We start from the raw sequence: 19482 nt of genomic DNA, 5'->3' as shown, positions 1-19482 counted from the left end.
CCTTTTGCCGGGTGAGGTCCAATTACCCGGCGATCGGCTTCGACGGTGTGCACTAATTGAGAGTATCAATGAACGTCAATGAGCATAGTCAATATTTGGACGGGGAGCATTCGACCGTTTTGTAACGTTCTTTTTGTTAAAACGAATGACAAATATTGACTACGCGCTCGTTCGCGCATACGTGACACACACCGGGTATCGACTGTTCTCGTTAATTACATCGGGACGACGGTGTCTCCTGCATTATTTATCGTTCGCCACCGACGCAAGTTATTAAACGAACAGCTAGTGGCCGCCGCCGCGTCCTCTCGTTTCGCCTCTCGTTGTCGTCCACCACCATCCTTGCCACCGCAACAACCATTCGTCCATCTCGTTGTTTCCGCCTCCTTCGTCTTCAAGCCGTTCCGTACAAACCGGGAAATTGTTGATATTTTCTCTCCCTCTCTCTTTATCCACGAGAATGTTTTCTTTTTTTAATCGCTTTTTATCGATCGAGCTTTTCTTCCCGCGTGAGCTACATTTCAGAGGCGAGTCCTCTCCCCTGTTTTCGTAACATAGATTTTTATATATATAAAGGAATATGGATACGATGGTTCTTTCTCTCTCTTTTTTTTCCCTTTTCAAAATAAGTTCAATAAAGGCACGCTGGGGATTTCGGCGAACGTCGAATTTATCAAATGTGCCGGAATTATTGGATTATCGTGTTAATATTCATATACATGATAATATTATCACGCGTAACGCAATTGTTGCAATACGAAAATAAAAATATGCAAATATAATAGATCGTCCAGTCTCGAAATATTTTTCCTAATTATTAAATTCGTATATATATATATACATCTCTTCGATCCTCTCAGATATCGATAAAATTCGATGAAAAAAAAAAAAAAGGAAATTGGTAAACATGGCGAGGGATCGACCGTTTGCTGAGCAAAGCGGAAAATTGAAGCGGTCGCAGTATTATTTTTCTATCGTAAAGTATATATATATATATATATATATATATATATATATACACACACACACATATATATCGATATGGTGACGCAATCGGGTATGTATAATGGGTATAACATTCCGCGGAATTCCATTATGTTAACGCAACCACGTTCCAATTCTCCGGGTATGCCTGCTCGTATCGTAATACGCTAGTATATCGCAACTATTCCGGCGAAACCTCTCCGATTAAAATGCCTAATTGATGCGGGTACACCTAATAGAAGGGCCAACCTTCCCTCCCTCTCTCTCTTCGTTCTCTGTTCGAATATTCGGAGGGAGGGGTGTCGATGCGAAAATTACCCGCGCAATAATAAAAGTAACGCCTCCTCTTTACACACCCTTCCCTCGATGCATCCTACACAAGTGTATCGTAACGTCGTGAAAAATACTCCTTCCTTCCTTCTTCCTTTTCTCTCCTTCTGGCGCGAGAAGCGCCGCCACTCAAGGATGGATTATTAAAGATTTAGCCGCCGCAAAGGATCGTTTCCCACCGTTCCAGCTGGATTTCCTTCGGATTAAAGAGCCTTAATGAAACGAAATTTAAATATAAATTGTCTCTTAACTCGTGCTTCGATCCGGGGGAAAAAAAAAATTCGCAGCCGGCCGTATTAAGGAGCGAGTCGAAGGATGGATCGAGATTGTTCTTCCTTCCGGGACGATCAACGCGTTACGAATACAGAGGGAAGCTGGAAAAAATTTAATCTTCCCTCGCATTATCCTTTTTGGCAACAACACTTCCAACTTCCTCCTCTCTCTCTCTTTGCACACACGTAGAGATATGTATACCGATTCCTGTCGCGACGCTCTCTGGGCGCACAGATGGATCTGAAATGGGGGAAGGGGGTGGAAAAAGTCGCGGGACGGTAAATCGTGAATCGTGCATCAGAGAGGGGAGGCGCCATTCATCCTGATACAACGCAACGGATGCGACTACATATTTCCTTCGTTCCGTCCCGTTTAAATTAGTGTTTTTTTCCCCCGGGTCTTGATTGTGTTTTCCTCCTCCTCCTCCTCCTCCTCCTCCTCCTCCTGCTCGCCGCGCCGAAACTTTTCACGCACGCGTATCGATTCCCCGCGCTTGATGAACGCGTAACGGGCCAGCTAAGCGATATATCAGGAGCGTGATTTTGGAGGAGGAGGAGGAGCAGCGAGATACGAGGGCAGCGGCAAAATTGAAAAGTTTGATGTATTAAAATGCGTGCGCCACCCTCTTCTCTTTCTCTTCCTGCTGCAAGGCTGTATATGTATATATATAGAGTGCAACTGCACGCGTCTACTCGATTACACCGGCCGTCAAAAAGTGATCGAGAGTTCCTTATCGCGGGCTTCGATCTTAAGTTCGCCCGAGACACGCGCGCTTCGTTGTGTCCTCTATGCTTGTCGAGAGGAGGAGTAGGGATTAATTTAAACCCTCCTCCTCCTCCTCCTCCGCCCGAGATTTGTTCGGCCGTGTGATTCGATTCGGCGAATGGATCGAGTCGCGGGCAAACGTTTTTCCTTCCAACCCACTTTTCCTTCGGTTATTATACTAATATTTGCTCGTTCGGTGTTTCAAACGGCCTCCTTCCTCCCGGCAAGAAAATATAAATCATGATTCGTGTGTATATATAAGCAAAAAAAGAATTCCTGCGCGTATCCAGTTTCCATATTCCGGGAAGAGGTTCTTCGTGCTGCGTGCATCTTTTCCATATTTTTTAAAACAAAGTGATAATCCTATCGATTATTTGGGAAGAATCTGTCCATTCTCTTCTCATTCCATTCTCTTTCTATTAACTGCAAGAACTACTAAGATCAATATTTATAAAATTGAGATATTAGCTTAAAGCGTGATCAAACAATTTCCCGCCATTTTCCTTTCCATTTCTTTTTCACGATCCATTTTCAACTCGTTTCCAGAGAATCTCGCAACGTTTCCTACATCTCTTTATTCGTCACGCGATCTTACGAAGGAGAATATATCTCGGTTTCGTCGTTGCTTCCGGCGATGGCCGGCCAGAGTCCAGTCTCCACGGTCAGGTTTCTTCGAGGCGGCAAGGACGAAGCCGGAAGAAATTGGTGGGTCCACGGTTCATAATTTCGTGTTGCGCGAAAGGAAGGGAGGAATTTTTGGGGGAGAATCGAAATCGTACTACGCGTTTACGCGCGCTACCATATTCTTCTCTCCGTATTTATAATAAAGGTTGGCTAGGTATAATGATACACCCAGTGCTTTAAATATTTCAAAAATTGCCTTTCCCAGGAAACTGTCGGCATAACACTCTCTTCTTTCTCCATCTATCCTTCATTGAAATAATTAGATCCATCGAACCTGAACGAAACGTTTCATTTTTCGAGAAGCTCGATAAGCTTGGCTTATTATTCCTCTTAAAAAAAAGAAACGAAGGAAAACGAGCGCGGCAAGCGATAACGCCGTAGGAGGAGGAGTTTCCATTTTCCAAAATGCGGGATGGATCTGGTGGCGCGGCGTACACGACAGCTACCCGACGAAGCCGCGGTAAATCAGAAATTATCTTGCGTCGCGTCCGAGTTGCGCGCTGCCTTTTCCCCGAATCGAAACGCGCATAAATACACGGAGGGCGCGCTCGAGAGAGAGAGAGAGGAGATACGGCGCGGACGCGGGAGTAAGAGCGAGAGCGTCCCGCGCATCGTGCATCGCCGTGCATCGCGGCAACCCACACACACGCGTACGCCGCGCACCTACGCGATAGAGGCGCGCGTTCAACATTAACGCGAATCTCCAGCCAGATATATATATATATATATATATACATATACATATATATATTAATACGCGGAGCGTGTGTACGTCGCGGTACGCGTGACTTGATGGACGGATGACCGGACCATTCCGCAGATTGCTTCGCTCCCGATTCCGACCGGAAGGAGATTTATAACCTCCTCTCGTCGTTATCTCCGACACACGCTCCCCCTCTCTCCGCGATCATCGATCGATCGACCGGTTCGATCGATCTTCTTTCTTTCTTCCTTTCTCTTTTTTTTTTATTTTTTAGAGAGAGTCGATTCGATCCTCCCCTCGGCTTTTAACGGCTCGCCACCGTCGTCACCGGTCACCGACCGACGACCATCCCCATGATTGAAATAGTTCGAGATGACAGGCGAGAAGCAGGGGGGGGGGGGAGGATAGTAGTCGTGGCGAGGCGCGACAGGTCGCGCGCGAAGGGAGGGGAAGGGGAGCGGGTCTTTTCGATTCGAATCGAATCGTGGAAATCCGGCCTTTCCCTCTTCCCCCCTTCGTGTTTCGGCCGGTGTACACATCCCTGAAACGCGACACGGGGCGTCGCGATAAATTAGATTTAATGACTGTCGCAAAAAAGCGCGATATGAAAGTCGAACGCGCGGGACGAACCGATAGAATTAAATTCTAGGATATTCGATTACATCCCCCTCTCCCTCCGCCAACCCTCGCCCCCACTCTCCTCGCTTCTCTTCTCGCCTCGTCTCGCCTCGTCTCGTCTCGTGTCCTATTTCCTCTCTCTCGATAAAACGATCGTTGCTGTTTCGTTGCTGCACATCCGAGTTTTTCACCATTGCCGACGTCGAGCCAACTCCTCCTCCTCCTCCTCTTTCGAAAAAAGAGGGATGAGAGAGAGAGAGAGAGGGAGAAAGGAACCCTCGATCGGGTATAATAGGCACGCGCGCGACCTATAGAAAATAAGACACGCGACGATGACGCCCGTTTAATTCTGAAGAGAAGGAAGGGAGCCGTTCCGTTTTCCCTCTTCCTCCTGTTTTCGGTTTTTGTTCCCCTCCACCTCCCTCGTCCGTCGCGCGTCCCACCTACCGCTTGTTTCACGTTTCAATGCCGCCGTGAATCGTGCCGTGCCGCGCGTTTAAATCCGCTTTCTCGAATCCGCGCCGATTGCCGCGGCTTGCTCCTCTTTTTCTATTCTTCTTCTTCTTCTTCTTCTCTTTTTCTCTCCGCCGCCGAAAAAAAAGGGAACGTTCGAATTCGGCGGGTGAATGGAATAGGATGGAATATTTCGAGGCTAAGTTTTTCATAAATTTAAATATCTGCGAAACAAAAAAAAAAAAAGATTTCGCCTCTTCTTACGTCCGGTCACTTCCGCGAAACTCGCGAATTCTAATGCAAATTGCTCATTGTCCGTAATCGTCTGCGATAACACGTGACAGCACGCGTAATAATATCGCGTTTTTCCTTCTTCTTCTCTTTTTTTCTCTCGCGTCTAATTCGATCCGTGAATAAAAATGAGAATTAACGATACCCCTCCTCCTGATTCAACGATCACGAAGATACAAAACTCTTAAACGCCGTCGCAGACATCGAGGCGCACTCGCGAGATCGACTCCCGACTATGAATGAACCGACTTGAGTCAATGGCTCGCATACCGGAAGTGATGCAATAATGTTCTAGTCCGTCGACGAAACATTCTTTTCTTTCCTTTTTTCTACAAACTTTCTGTACCCGAAACGCAAAGAATATTTATAACAGAGATCAAATTACCTTACCCCTCTTTTTAAATTTTAAAACATCCGACGAGTGAGAGAACACACCGATGACTGGCTTCCACTCCATCGAATGAGAGGGGAATCGCGAATACCGTTTCGACCGATGGAGAGGAAGAGGAAGAAAAAAAAAGGAAAGAGAAGGGAAAGAAAGGTTTCGAGAAACGTGCGCGGCAACCTCTTACGCGCTTTATATATTTGTACGTATTACATACGATACCGAGAGGTGGTGGTCTGGCTGAGTCACGCGTTCAAATTTGTTTGTCGGAACGGCAGCGAGGCGGCTGTTAATGCCGAGCGTTACACTATTAGGAGGTAGAATATAATCTCATTTACGTCGATGACTCATATAGCCGCCGTGATACTCTTGCAGCTAGAATATGATTCATTCGATCCGATTTAAATTCGATCATCGATTTCCTCGCCCGACTCCGATTCCCCTCCTTTATTGAAAACGATCGAACTTAAAAGCGAGCTTAAAGGATCCGAATAAATTTTCTGTACCGAAAAAAGAGAGAATCCTCGAAAATTATAAGAGTGAGAGAGAGAGTTACGAAATAAAGATTAATCTCGTCGAGAATAATAATAATACGAGGGACGAGATTATAGCGCGGCGGGGAATCGATTTCGTAAGTCGATTCGTTCGGATTGGAATAAAACGGTTGGGTATCGGGGATGTCGAGGAAACGGGTAACGGGCGGCGAGTTTGTTTCGCGGAAGCTAGATTAGCGCGGGTTGGAAGAAAATAGCGGGTCGAGATAAAGGCGAAACCCATTGTCTCGCGCCTCGTTTCGTATTCCAATCCGGCCGTTAAAAATTCTATGTTCCATTGTATCCGTCGAGATTGCCGTCTCCAAGTAGAAAAACCATCGCGCGCCTCGATCCCCTCCTTCCTTTCCTCGCACCTGCGTTTGCTTTTAGGCGGTCGAAGCGCGGTGCAACGCTCTCTCCATCCTCCCTCTCTCTCTGTCATTCGTCTCTCGTTACAGAATTTAACAGATTTTTTCGCGAAGAGATTCGAAAAGTAGCTCGATCGAAACCGATGGCCCGAGGCAAGGTCGGGCCTCGAGAGATCTATTTTCCACGGCTGGAATATTCAGCAAGGATGAAAGGAGATGGAAGAAAGAAAGGAAAGGAGGGAAATAAGAGGGAAGGTATTGCATTAACTAAGATTGCTGACGATAAAATGAAAATAATGCGGAATGACGTGCGCGCCTCCAAGAAGGCGAACGAGGGATGACTATATATATATATATATATATATATATATATAGGGTGAGCAAAGGTAGGAACCGCGTGTAGGGGTTGCTCGAAGCGAGAGAGAGGAACGAATAGAGATAAAGTAGGAGGCAAAGTAGGTTCGTGAGTGAGGGAGAGAGCAGGGTGAGAAAGGAGAGGCGCCGCAGGAGCGGAAGGAAGGAGGAGGCGTGGGAGGAAGGAGGCAGGGAGACCGACTGCCTGTTAAGTAGCAGGGGATGGATGAGACGCTGCATCGAAGGCTGCGTGCGAGAAAAACTTTTTCGAATACAAGTGGAAACGATTTTCGAAATTCCTCTTCGGTTTAAACCATCACGAGGGGGATGAAACGATCCCTTACGAGGGGAGGAAAGGGACGACGAGGTGAGAGAGAGTTTATTACCGATATAACGTCTGACGCCAGTGGGAGATAGAAAGAGAGCGGGAGGAGAAGAAGGAGAGACCACCCGGTGCCACCCGGGGAGGTTAATGTATTCGGTCGTAGAGCGTTAAAGCGTGGTTGTGGCGTTGACGCGCCTTTACCACGTACAGCGCGTAAAACGTGCAAGTACACGTGTAAAATCCACGTACGAGGCGAGTTACACGGTCGCGTGGCACGCACGCGAGGAGGCGAAACGCTCGGAGAACTTTCGCATCCTCCTTCCCTATCTCTCTCTCTCTCTCTCTTCCATGCGGCGCGTGGAGGAAATTTTAATATACGGGGAGGGGAGGATTTCGCGAAACACTTTCCTAGGAAGATTTGCGCGGCGGGAGGGGAGGGTAATTTAGAAGTTTAATATGATTTCTGATCGATAAACGGGCGCGCAGATCTTTTGTTGGAAGGCCTCGCGAGGAACGGCCGGTCGCAGCCCTCCTCCACCTCCTCCTCCTCCCTCCCTGGCGGCCCCCGGCGGGTGGTCGGCAAATGGTCCGCGCGTGGGAACCGAACGGAATGGTTTCGAGCCGCGAAACGCGAACGCCCACGCGAATTCGGTCCACGAACGGCGCACCGGCGGCTCCGCGGCGGGTGGCCAATCGGTGAAAAAAACCGGGACTAAAAACAGAGGGCCTCGTACACAGGGGTGGTTCCATAATCCTGCGCCCTGCGACGCGGGGGTGGGGTAAATGCGCGGGTGCGACAGCGCGAATTCCTGCCGCCCCCCACTCCCGATGCACCTGCACGTGCATCGCATCGACTGCACACACGACTCATTCATCGTCTCCTCCTCCTCCTGCTCCACCTTCTCCTCCGCCACCCCACCCGCAGAGCCCTCCCTCCCTCCCATCTCTCCCTCCACCTCCTCCATCTCCTCCATCTCCTTTTCCTCCACCTTCGCCTTCCAATTCTGCCTTTTGCTCTTCCTCCTCCTCCTCCTCCTCCTCCTCTTCTTTCGTTTCCCCTTCGAATTTTCGCGTATCGACGTCAAAGTTTCGTAGGATGGCATCTTCACGTTAGTTGCGTACATAGATCGATAATCAATTTTCAATTACGATGATCCGTTGGAATCTGCCGATCTCGATTATATCCTTCTCTCGAGGAAGAAGGAAAAAAAAGAAGGGACCGTTAATCCCAAATCTTCTGCTCTACGAGAAGAGAAAAGAAAGATTTCGATTCCGTTAATTCGTAACAATAGCGGCCACGGATCGTTGGACGCGGCACGAGTTGGAGGGAAATCCGAAATTCCTGGCACGAACGGCCGATCCTCGCTGCATTAACGTTTCATCGCGTTCTGTACATACGGCAGGGTGGCACATCGATCGTTACAAACTTCGGACTCCGCTGCTCTCGCCAGCTTTTCGGGGAGGGAATAAGTAAGATAAAGAACTCGGGCGAAGGAAGAGGATAGGTGAAAGTGGAAAAGAGATATATATACACACGCCTCGCGTGTCTGAGAGAGAGAGAGAGAGAGAGAGAGAGAGAGAGAGAGAGAGAGAGTGTTGGCCAGACGGAGACGGTTCGACGAACGGCCGAGTCGAGACGCACGAGGCGAGAAGGAAGGAGAGAATGGGAGCGGTGAGTGGCACGGAGGAGCCGGCTGCCTCGCTACAGAGAAACTCGTGGCGGGGAGGGGAGGGAGGACCTCGACGGAGACGACGAAGACGGAGACGGAGACGGAGCGAGAAAGGGCCGCGAAGAAGCGCGCGAGGGGGAGGAGGAGCGCGGCAACGGGCGAAAGGAGAAGGCAATGAAAGACACGGGACGGGAGAAAGAAAGACGCGCGGAAGGGTGGGACGGGAGGAGAGTAAGTTGACTTTGCATTATTTAAACGGCGTCCTAGCACCGTAACACGTGTTCTTTTGAAGTCTCGCCCCCTTCAAATATTCAGACTGACGTCACCGCCGTCATATTCTTCGCTCGTGGAAACCCAGGAAAGCATATACGGCTTGTACGGAATACGCGCCGTTCCTTCCGTCGTTTTTTTTCTTCCCCCTTCTTCTTTCTCTTTTCGCCTCCCCTCCCCTTCTAACCCGTTCCCGATCGCCCTCGAGTTTTTGTTTTTGTTTTTCTTTTTTACGCGAGACAATCTCACACTTTCGCCGGATCGAACGATCGATTTCCCTTTCAAGGATCGATCGAGCGCACACAATCGGCGCGTCTCGAATTCTATATCGAAGGTTGGCTACCGTTTCTCCGGACCTGCATTCCGGAAAAATTAATGCGAGTTGGAAATAAATATTATTATCGTGGCCAGGCACCGCCGCGACTATAAAAACGATATTGTTTCGCTGACCGAATTATCGCCAACCAGGCGAAAGCGTTTTACGCCCCGGCTTTTATGTCCCCGTTTATTTCTCTTTTTTTTCTCTTTCCCCCCTTCCTCTTCTCGATACCAACGAACGAACGTTCGTCTCGTACCTCTTGGCACGATGTAGGCAGAGTAAAGTAAAGTAAAAAAAAAAAAGAAAAGAAAAGAAAAGAAAACGTCTCCCTTTCTAAATCCGCGAACCGAGCCGAGTTTGTTTTGCTCGGACGACACACGGTTGTTGACATCAGCTGTGCTTTCGACGAAAGCCAGCGCCTCGTCAAGGTCTTGTCCTTGAGGTAACGGTCGATTTGGGGACAAAGCGGCACGGATACGCCACACACGGACGTCCCTCCATTAATAGTTTTCGACCATTCAGACTCTCGATCCTTCCCTTATTACCCAATTATACCTAAATCGATACGTTTCTCTCTCTCTCTCTCTCTTTATTCTCCATCGTTTCCATTCGAAAGCGTGTCTCCAGGAAGAAAGCCACCCTTCGAACGGGTGCACGTGAGTCAGGGTTTGATTTCTCAGTGCTTCCAATTGGCGAATAAAGGAGGCGCCCTTTCTGGACCGGGCCACGACTTGCGTCATGTCCGCGCGGAACACGCTCTTTTATTGCATAACACTCGAGAACCTTCGACCGAACCGCTGAATAGGCCATTCAACGAGTTTTCTAAGGGACCGTTAAGTTATTCCGCGGATATAATTGACGGCCAAGTCGGCGTGGGACTTTTGCCGCGCACGCTCTCGTAACAAACTGCTTGGAAAACGTTTCGTTCGCCATTTACTTTACTCCTCCTCCCCTTCTTTCCCTTCTCCTCTGCAAACGCGGAAGGAAGAAACGGTTGGCGCCTGGTCGCAGATGCGACGGTTTAAAACTGTGCAAAGTGCAAAGAGTCGAGAGTTAAAAAGAGGCAACCGGGCGATGCCGAGAGAGTAATTGAAACTTTGTTTCGACCGTGACAATGCCGGAAATTGTTCCTACCACCGGTTCGACGAGGGCTCTCTCTCTCTCTTGTTGTCGCTTGGATCGTTTACCGCCCGTTTAAATCGGGCAGAAGAGTATAACTTCCCGCCTTTTTCTTACTTGCCTTCTTTTTTCCTTCTTTGTTTGTCTCTCCCTCTCTCGTTTCTTTCTTTCTTTTCCTTTACCACCTGCGATCTCAAACCATTCCACGGCTTTCAGTGGCTTTGGCCACTCGACGTCCCCTTCTTTACTCCTTGTTCGATATAATAATCGAGCTCTTTGCTTTAACGAAACACTGTGAGAGTTCCTGAGAGGAGGGAAAAATTCGGGGAGGGGGAAGGCTATTACTGTTTTTTCATAAACGATCGAAATCTCGAGGAATCGAGATTTCAGGATCGTTTAAGCGCGCAAGAAGCGCGAGGGAAGGGAGTTGAACAGCCAGCCGGGGGTTGAACTCGGGGTGTTATCGCGGCCTGCTCGCGCCACCCGCGCCGACTTGTACAAACGCAACGACGTGTCATCTCGAGAGGGGTGGGGGGGGGAGAAAGACGGCAAAGTGGCGCTCTCGAGAAGCGCCTGTCTGCCGTAAAGAATGCAGCCGAGCTCCTCGTTTGCTTAGCTCGCTACAAACGGCCGGGTAGCTGGTGCGCTTTCAGGAACAAGCACGCCGCCACTGCCAGGCCACCGGTACTTTGGCGCAATCCGCGCAGTGAAAAAAAAGAAAGAAAGAAACGTTCCGGGAAAAAACCGTCTACCGTTCTCTTCTTCTTATTCTTACACTTGCTCTTCTGGCCTTCACTCACGTCTCACAATCTGGTCTCAGTTTTTCGAGGATTGAACTTGGACAAATCGTTCTTTCTTTCTTTCTCTTTTTCGAAAAAAAAGTATCGTTCTGGAGAATGTTTTTCACCCCGGAGAATTTTTCGTTGGAATAATCGCCGCGGTTTAAAAAATTTAAAAATTTCTCGCAGATCGGTCTCTCTGTTATTCCTCGCTATAATGGTTATGGATAAAAGTTTAAGAAATAAAAGCGAATTGCCCCTGCGAAAATAATCGCCGCTGCTCTCTCGATCGAGTAATTTTTTTCGTGGGAATCGATCGAGAGCTCGAATAAAATTCTTCGATAACAATTGGATCGATAATGTATTAATATTTCGCGTTACGCTATCTCGAGAACGAGAGAGAAAGAGAGAGAATCGACGGTTATATTTCCGCGATTATTTCGAAAACGGGGGAAACGAGGATGGACGAGAAAAGTAAGTAAGTTTGAACCCGCGGGACACGGGTTGGTTGTCCGCGGATAAATATAAACGCGAGACGAATGACACCGTAAATACGCGTGTGCGCCGCGACTTTCATTATTCATTACGCTCACGTACCGCTCTATTTTAACGTAACCGATGATGAGCCGGCTACGTTTAACGCAACACTCTCACCGTTATCGATTTCACGCTTCGAATATCCTCCAAGAGTCCTATCCCTCCGATTGCACATGTACATACATACATATATATACACAGAGAGTTCTCGAGTGTCGTCACGTTCGAAAAAAATCGGACGAAATGTTGGAATCTTTTTTTACCCACCGTCCAGACATTTATTCCTCCCCCCTCCTCGAAAATATATACGATTAGAAGAAATTGAATTTGAACGTCGGGGACGAGATCCGCGAAATATATCTCGATGAAATTTTCGCGTATCAAAATATCAATTATCCGTCCTTTTCGCTTTCAAAACATACTCGTTAACGGTAATGAAATATCGCGCAGGAGCGTGGCACACATCGTTAGTTCGGCCGGTGATCGGGCGTATATTTCTTTTCTGATTTTTTTCTCTCCCTCTTTCCCCGTCCCTTCAACGACTCTGTCCCCTTTATACGTCGTATGACGTAAATTACCGCGATCTAATAACGATGAAAAACTCGTGACAGATGACAGCCGGATAGGGGAGGAGGAGGGACTTTTGCTTTACATCGTATCGATTTCACGCAGCTTTTAAATATACCGTTTCACCGTTAACCCTGGTCACGGTCTTGCGTCGTATCGAGGCTTCGTCACGCTTACATCACGCGCGGCTTAATTCGCGGATCGCTACGGTTCCGATCTGAATCGCCTTCGTCGTCAGCTTCTTCTTCCTGTGCAAGGAAGATAACACGTGCTCGATTACGTGTGAAATCTCAATATATATACGTGAAATTATGTCACGAAACGAACGCGAAATGACGCAACGAACGTAACAACATGCTTGTATAATTAGTCGAATCGAAGAATCGATCGATCGATCGATTCCTCCAACCTCTCGTAGAGTCACTCTGCGATGTATATACGAGTGTTACGTTCGAGAGAGAAGTCAAGGCAAAGAAGTACACAGGTAGCAACACGTATACAACACGCATACATTGGTAAAAAAACGGGCGAGCCTATTGGTCGAAAGTGCCACATTTAGATAAGATCGTATTGCACCGAAGGAGGGGAGCGCGTTACCCCCTCCACGTTAGCCTTCCTTCCTGTTCGCAGCAACGAACAGTTTTATAATACTTTCGAAACGAAAAGCGATTCTCTGAAACGTTGATCGCTAGCCCGGGTATTTATCAACGGGCCTCGACGAGAGGGACAATTTTACACCGATTTCAACGAGCGCCGCTCCATTTATGAGAAGGATTTTACCTTCTCGTCTTCGCACGAGAAGAGCATCCCCCGGTATTGTAACACGCTCTCCAACGAATCTGCACTCGAATTACAAGGTGGGGAATAAATTATGACGCGGCGCTGCGCGTTTAATGGACTAAATGGAACGAGTTACGAGTAATGCGAGAAATCGTCCACTCTCCTCCGATGGAGGAGGAGGAGGAGGAACGAAATCGATCCGAAGACGAATCCCCCCCCCCCCACAACCGTTTTTCTCGCGCGATTCAACCTCAAAACCGGGCTTTTTTCCGCCTTTCTACCCGCGGAAAATCTATTATCGTTCGGAAAAGTTTTAACATCCTAGTCTACGTAATTAACGTTGAGTGCATCTGTTATAAATTTCCGCTATGTACGATCTGATCATCTATTTCGAATTAAACCTTACGACTCGATTGCTCGATTTTTATTGCCGCAAGGTTAATTAAATTAACTGCGGGATAAAATATATTGCATCTGATATTTTACCGTTTTATATTTACGTTATTATTTTTGTCCATAATTAATTTCTCTTTAACTTTTCATTCCAAAGATATTCAATTATATTTTCTGAACGAGTAATTCTTTTCGATTTTCCTAATCCAATAGTTTTTTATTTTTTTTTATATATATATAGAAGAAGAATTGTATCCATTTTCGCGTATCTTTCAAGTTATTATCTATTTCTCAAGTAAGAGATAATCTCGTCGGATTTTCCGGATGATCGGCGTGGAAAGCAAAACGCGAATGAGTTTTCGCAGGGAAATTGATTTTTCCTTCTCGCATCATTCTCGAAAGGAATCTTCGTCGTATTGTGTGTCGATAACGTTAAATGTTATCGATCGTTATCGATTTCAATGACCATGAAATATGTCGTTCCAACCAACTTTTTTTCCCGTTACACGCGAGCGATGCTTGACCTCCTAGTTTTTCTTAGATATCGGCGAAAAACTTTCGATAATATTACGTCGAAATTCTTCCTATACATCTCTCTCTCTCTCTCTCTCTCTCTGAAACAATCGCGTTAGTAGTTGTCACTTATTTCGTATATTATTATTATTATTATTTCTTATCGTATTTTTCTACACACATTTATATAGACTATAAACAAAAGATGGATCGAAAGATTCAACAATCTTTGGATCGCAACGCAATTCGACTTATTTTTCTTTTTCTTTTTTGCTCTCTCTCTTCGTTTTCGTTAAAATTTTACGAAAATTTTATAAACATCATTACGATAATTACGATACTAGAGTCATTAAGAGTCAACAGATTGAGAATAGAGGTTGAGATTATCTTTTGTTTACAGTTTGTATAAACGGTAAGAAAGAATGTATAATATTCATATATATATATATATACACGATAAGAGACAATTACATATCCATCACGCGTACACACAGCGCAATAAATAATTCTAATCGTAATCAAAAAATTCTTCTTCTCGAAAACGAGAAGATCGATATCCTCGATAATTGGTTGAGATCGACGAGGAAAAAAAATTTGAACGAACAAATTGATCGAAACGGAATGTAAATAAAAGGAGCGGATAGATAAAACAATGACGTCGATCTCGATCGCGGTCTCGGTCGCGGTCGCGGTCGGAAGAGATACACAGAGAGTGGCGGCGATATACAGCCGGCCGGTCCGTGTAAACGATTAGGGAAGCGAGTGTTCAATTCGCGTACAGCTGCCTAGCTCTCCCGGCCGCGACGACTATCCACGAACGCGTACAGCGTCGCGATCGCGACTTATTAAATGGGTTAAAGTTGCGAACGCGATAACGATAGTAATTAGAATCGTAGGAACGAGGCATCATCCGCGGCATTCCTCGCGCTCACCGACGACACACCACCGACGCGGCTGGCGTCGTCCACCCTGATTCTCGGTGACCCCGTTGCCGTCCTCCGAGATATCACCGAGAAAGGAAAGGAGCGAGTCAGTTGCACGGATGCCGCGGGAGCAACAGCAACAGCGCAGTGCCGCGCGTTCCTTTCGTGTTGTATATACGTGTGTGCGCGCGCATGAAGGAGAAAGAGAGAGAGAGAGAGAGAGAAGGCGATAATGAAATTCATTACCGTAGCGAGGGTCGGCGTCGTCTTCGACCGTTCGTCGTCGTTCCATGCGATGTCGTCGCTGTCGTTATTATTATATCGTAATACGCATATAATGCCGCATAATGCGAGTCGTCGTGACACACAACGTGGGTCGTCTAACATTGCACCGACTCGCGTCTCCGCGCGCGATTATAAATCCTATTACGATCGTACGATCGTATAGCCTACATGCGTAAAAGCGCATCGCGCGCATGCGCAGACGCTCGCGAGCCACGTGTCACGCGTTGTGCGCAGCCCTCGGGACGTGTGTTCGCACGGACGGACGGATGGACGGATGGATAGTGTGTGCTGTGCACAATGAAACGGTTGCGGCTCGAGACGAAAGAGAATCCCGAGTTTTTTTCAATTATGGGATAAAAATTATTGTCTCGATCGTAACGTAACGCAATCTGTTACACGTGGGACATGTTATATACGTGTATAGACACCTGTATTGTCCCGATTATCCACTCGGGCGAGGAAGGGGGATACGTGCATCGGGAGGGTGCACCCGAAGCACCCGATTAAGGTCTATGGAAACGCCGCGCATTATGTAATTTAAATGCGTTCAATTTCGCGTAATTAATAAAAATTGAGTTGTGGAACGCGGCGGGTGTACACGTGTACATATAATACGCGTATCGATTTTTCTCGTTTACGTAATCATCGATTGTATATATCCGCCGATGAGACCGTTGTACTCGTGAGCTGTGATAAAAAGCGACGGGTATCGGTTCAGGGCCGTACGTACCGAAGGTATATAATATTCCGCAGGATGGCCCCATCACGCCAACTTATGATTCTCTAATTGAACCGGTCCATTCAGCCGCCGCACACAGAACCAGAGCTCACATCCTAGACTGTGCCGTCGCTATTCTAATGGCAAATTGCATCAATATTATATGCAGATTTCACCGTGCCGCTTTATACGTAGATAAGTACCGACAGCAAGTAGTGTTTCGCTCGTACATTCGCCGGATCGATCCTTCGTGGCCATCTCTTCCAGTATAATCGAAATATATCCCCTCCACTACAACTTTTACCGTAGAAGAGGGTGTGAAAGAAAAACGTCGTGTGAATTTCGAAACGAAGGAGGAAGAAAGAAAAGAAAGGAAAAAACGAAGGTCGAGCAAAGGAGATTAGACGAGAAGCCGTTGGACTCGGTTGTACACAATCGAGACACTTCCTACCATCGCGAATAACATAACCTAGATTCGCGGCAATAAGTCACATCCTACCGCGCACGCACGGCTGAAACACGCGCGGCTCGCGAGTTACGCGCGCACACACACACACGCACACGCACACACCGATCCGGGCTGGCATATAAAGTAGAAATAATAAGGCGCAGAGTAAATTCGACCCACTTAACGTTACTTAGCGCTTACGTTGAATACGTTATGTTTTGCACAATATCGCATCCTCGAGCGGCTGCGTGCTCATCTTCGTAGCTCCGCGTTGCGTAATTCCTTCGAGTTTCCTACTCCGTTATTAATATTATTATTGTTATTAACTCGAGGAATTTAGGATTAGTCATTAGTTTTAGCGCAACTTGGGCTTGTTGTACGTACATCGCCGCTACATCGAATCGTCATCGACGTGATAGTTGCTCCGCTCTCATCGACGATGCCTTTTCAACCGGACTTTTGGTAAAAATTTGAAACGAATTTCGAAGTAAGCAAATGTAAAAGATAGAATCGAAATTAGAATGATAAATGGAAAAAAATATATACGTTATATTTCAAATTGCACAAATATTAGTACAAATATATATATGTATATATTTTTTCCACCTGACTTCTTTCGAGGCTTTTACGCTCCGGTTAGTACGTCTTCCATCGAGGCTTTCAGAAAGAATTACTCCCTGACGTTTTGTCAGCATTTTCCACGAGGATCAGAAGAGGAATTCACTTAGAATAATAAGATGAAACGTGTCTTTTCCCCGCTATTCCATCGTCATCTATACTTTTTTAATCGATCCTATTTCGAGAGCAGCGAATAATTATCATTCTATCATTTCTACGCTCCCTCGAATCTTTCCTTCTTCCTTTTCTTCTCGATATTTCAAACGATACAATTTTTATCACAAATAATTAATAAATTCCTCCGATCGAACGAAGTCATACTTTTAATTTCTGAATCTTGGAAACAGAAAGAATTTGCTTCGTCATCCTCATCACACTCTTTTTCCCGATCCTTTTCTATCCTCTAATTTCCTCGTAACCGTTGCGAATATCGTTCCGTTCGTCAATCTCCCACGATCAATTATACATCGACAATTCCTCCTCCTCCTCCTCCTCCCCTTTCACCAAGAAATCGTCGTCCAACGAACGTATACATATCCACAATCATATACATATATATACCACGCGATGTCCACGAGTGGAAAGAGGGCTAAGGAGTCGTCGACGTACGACGATCTATATATATATATATATATATATATATATATATATATTACTGAAGGGATCGAGGGAAAAGGTTGAATTAGCGGGATTCGACGAAGCGCGCGCGAGATGTACGTGAAAAGGGGGAGGGAGGAAAAAAGGAAGAAACGTTATCGACCATCGGCCCGTTTATTTATTCATATAAAGCCGTGCGGTGTCTATAGCCGGCGCGCATCAAGGTGGAATTGAATGAAGAACACGCGAACGAAGGAGGAGGGGGAGAGATATTTCGCGAGGCGAAATACTCGTGAAACGACGACGCACGACGCACGACGACAACCACCGACGCATCCGAGAGAGCTACGCATCCCTTCCCTTTTCCCTTCCCTTTTCCCTCTAAAATTAGAGGTACAATGCCGCGTGTAATTTATCCGGCGCTGAAAGAAGCGCGTCATCCCGGTTATAAAAGAGACAATAAAGAGTATTAAAAGCGGAGAGGCAACAATGCGGATTGCGAAGGCTGCAATAATACGGTAACCTTCGTAACTGTAGTGCGCGCGCCGTAAAACTTTTGATATAAAGCTGCTGTTATTCCTAACGGTATTAATTTTATTACGCGAGATCTATAACGCGATTTCGCGAGTGTATATATATGTGAAAAAAAAGAAAAGAAATTAGAAGAGAGAGAGAGGGAGAAAAATTTCGGTTAAAAGTACCGCGTGAAAGTACTTTGTACTTTGGAAAACTTTAGAAATACATATCGAGGGGGGGAGGTGGAAGATGTTGGGATGTCAAGTGTTTGTTTCGTAGTATAATTTAACTATAAAACGTCGTTTCACCTTTGCAATTTGAAATTTAAATTAATGAATAATAAACACAAGAAGCGCTGACGGGTTGATTATAATTAAAGATTAATTGCAATTGCAACGATAGTTCTAATTATATTTTCCATCGTGTAATTAAAATAATAAAACGAGTTTTAATTCGAAAAATTACTTACTGTTGATTCTTCGACTTATCAACAGCCCCTCCAACTCCTTCCATCTCTCTCTCTCCCCCTCCCTCCCTCCCCCTCTCTCTTCATCTCTCACGTTCAAGAATCGCTGACATAATACCGCGTGCATACACAGTGTAACGTCCAAGAATAAATATTCTAGTGCAACCAAAAAAAAAAAGGGAAAGAAAGAGAAAAGAAAGAGGAAGCGGCAAGTGCATACAGTTGAGAGAGAAAGAAAAGTGAGAAAAAAAGTGGACGACACCAAGAGAGGAGTCCTTGAACTATGATAAAGTTTAGAAACATTTTACGCTTTTATAACGCGCAACGTTTATTATTATTATTATTCCTTTTTCCCTTCTCTCCTCTTTTCTCTCAAAGTCCGTCGTAAAAAAATTACAAACTTTACGTTTCATCCATAATAATAACCCGCGTAAATAGATATATTACGCATTTAGCATCTTTCGACTGAAAATTAACGGCAACGCTCGAGAGCGAGAGAGAGTGTGTCGAGGAATGGAACACGCGACACAACAGGTTATCCTTGAAACGATACGCAGTGTCAACCGCGCCGATAGATACACACACACACACACACAGATAGAGAGAGATATATATATACGTACGCGCGCGAGATTCGAAAGATGTAGCACCGGCTTCCGGTTCCAGCTACTCGACCCGCCCGCTTCCTCTTTCGGCATTTCTCTCCCCCGTGGGTGGCAAATCCCCCGGCTGGAGGCGAGAGAGCGCGCCCCGTCTCTCCCCACCGTCCCGTTTCGCTCTGTCCTCCGTTACGTACTCCCTCCTCCCTCCCTCCCTCTCTTTCTCCCCCTGCATCCTCCCCTCTTCTCGCCTCCGCGGCCGCGGCCGCGTCCCGCGTTATATAATAAATTATTTCATA

The 19482-nt window shown here is 46.4% G+C and overlaps 1 protein-coding gene across 8 annotated transcripts in view; it reads left to right on the top strand.

Annotated features, from left to right (window-relative positions):
• LOC725189 (protein bric-a-brac 2) overlaps positions 1–19482 on the top strand; it is a 220487-nt gene that overhangs the window by 47893 nt on the left and 153112 nt on the right. The gene's annotated exons all lie outside the window — the stretch shown is intronic.

This window comes from Apis mellifera, linkage group LG1 (genome assembly GCF_003254395.2).
Source record: "Apis mellifera strain DH4 linkage group LG1, Amel_HAv3.1, whole genome shotgun sequence".
Taxonomy (NCBI): Eukaryota; Metazoa; Arthropoda; class Insecta; order Hymenoptera; family Apidae; genus Apis; species Apis mellifera.
The sequence above is the reverse complement of the archived record's forward strand: the minus strand, read 5'-3'. Positions and strand labels throughout refer to the sequence as shown.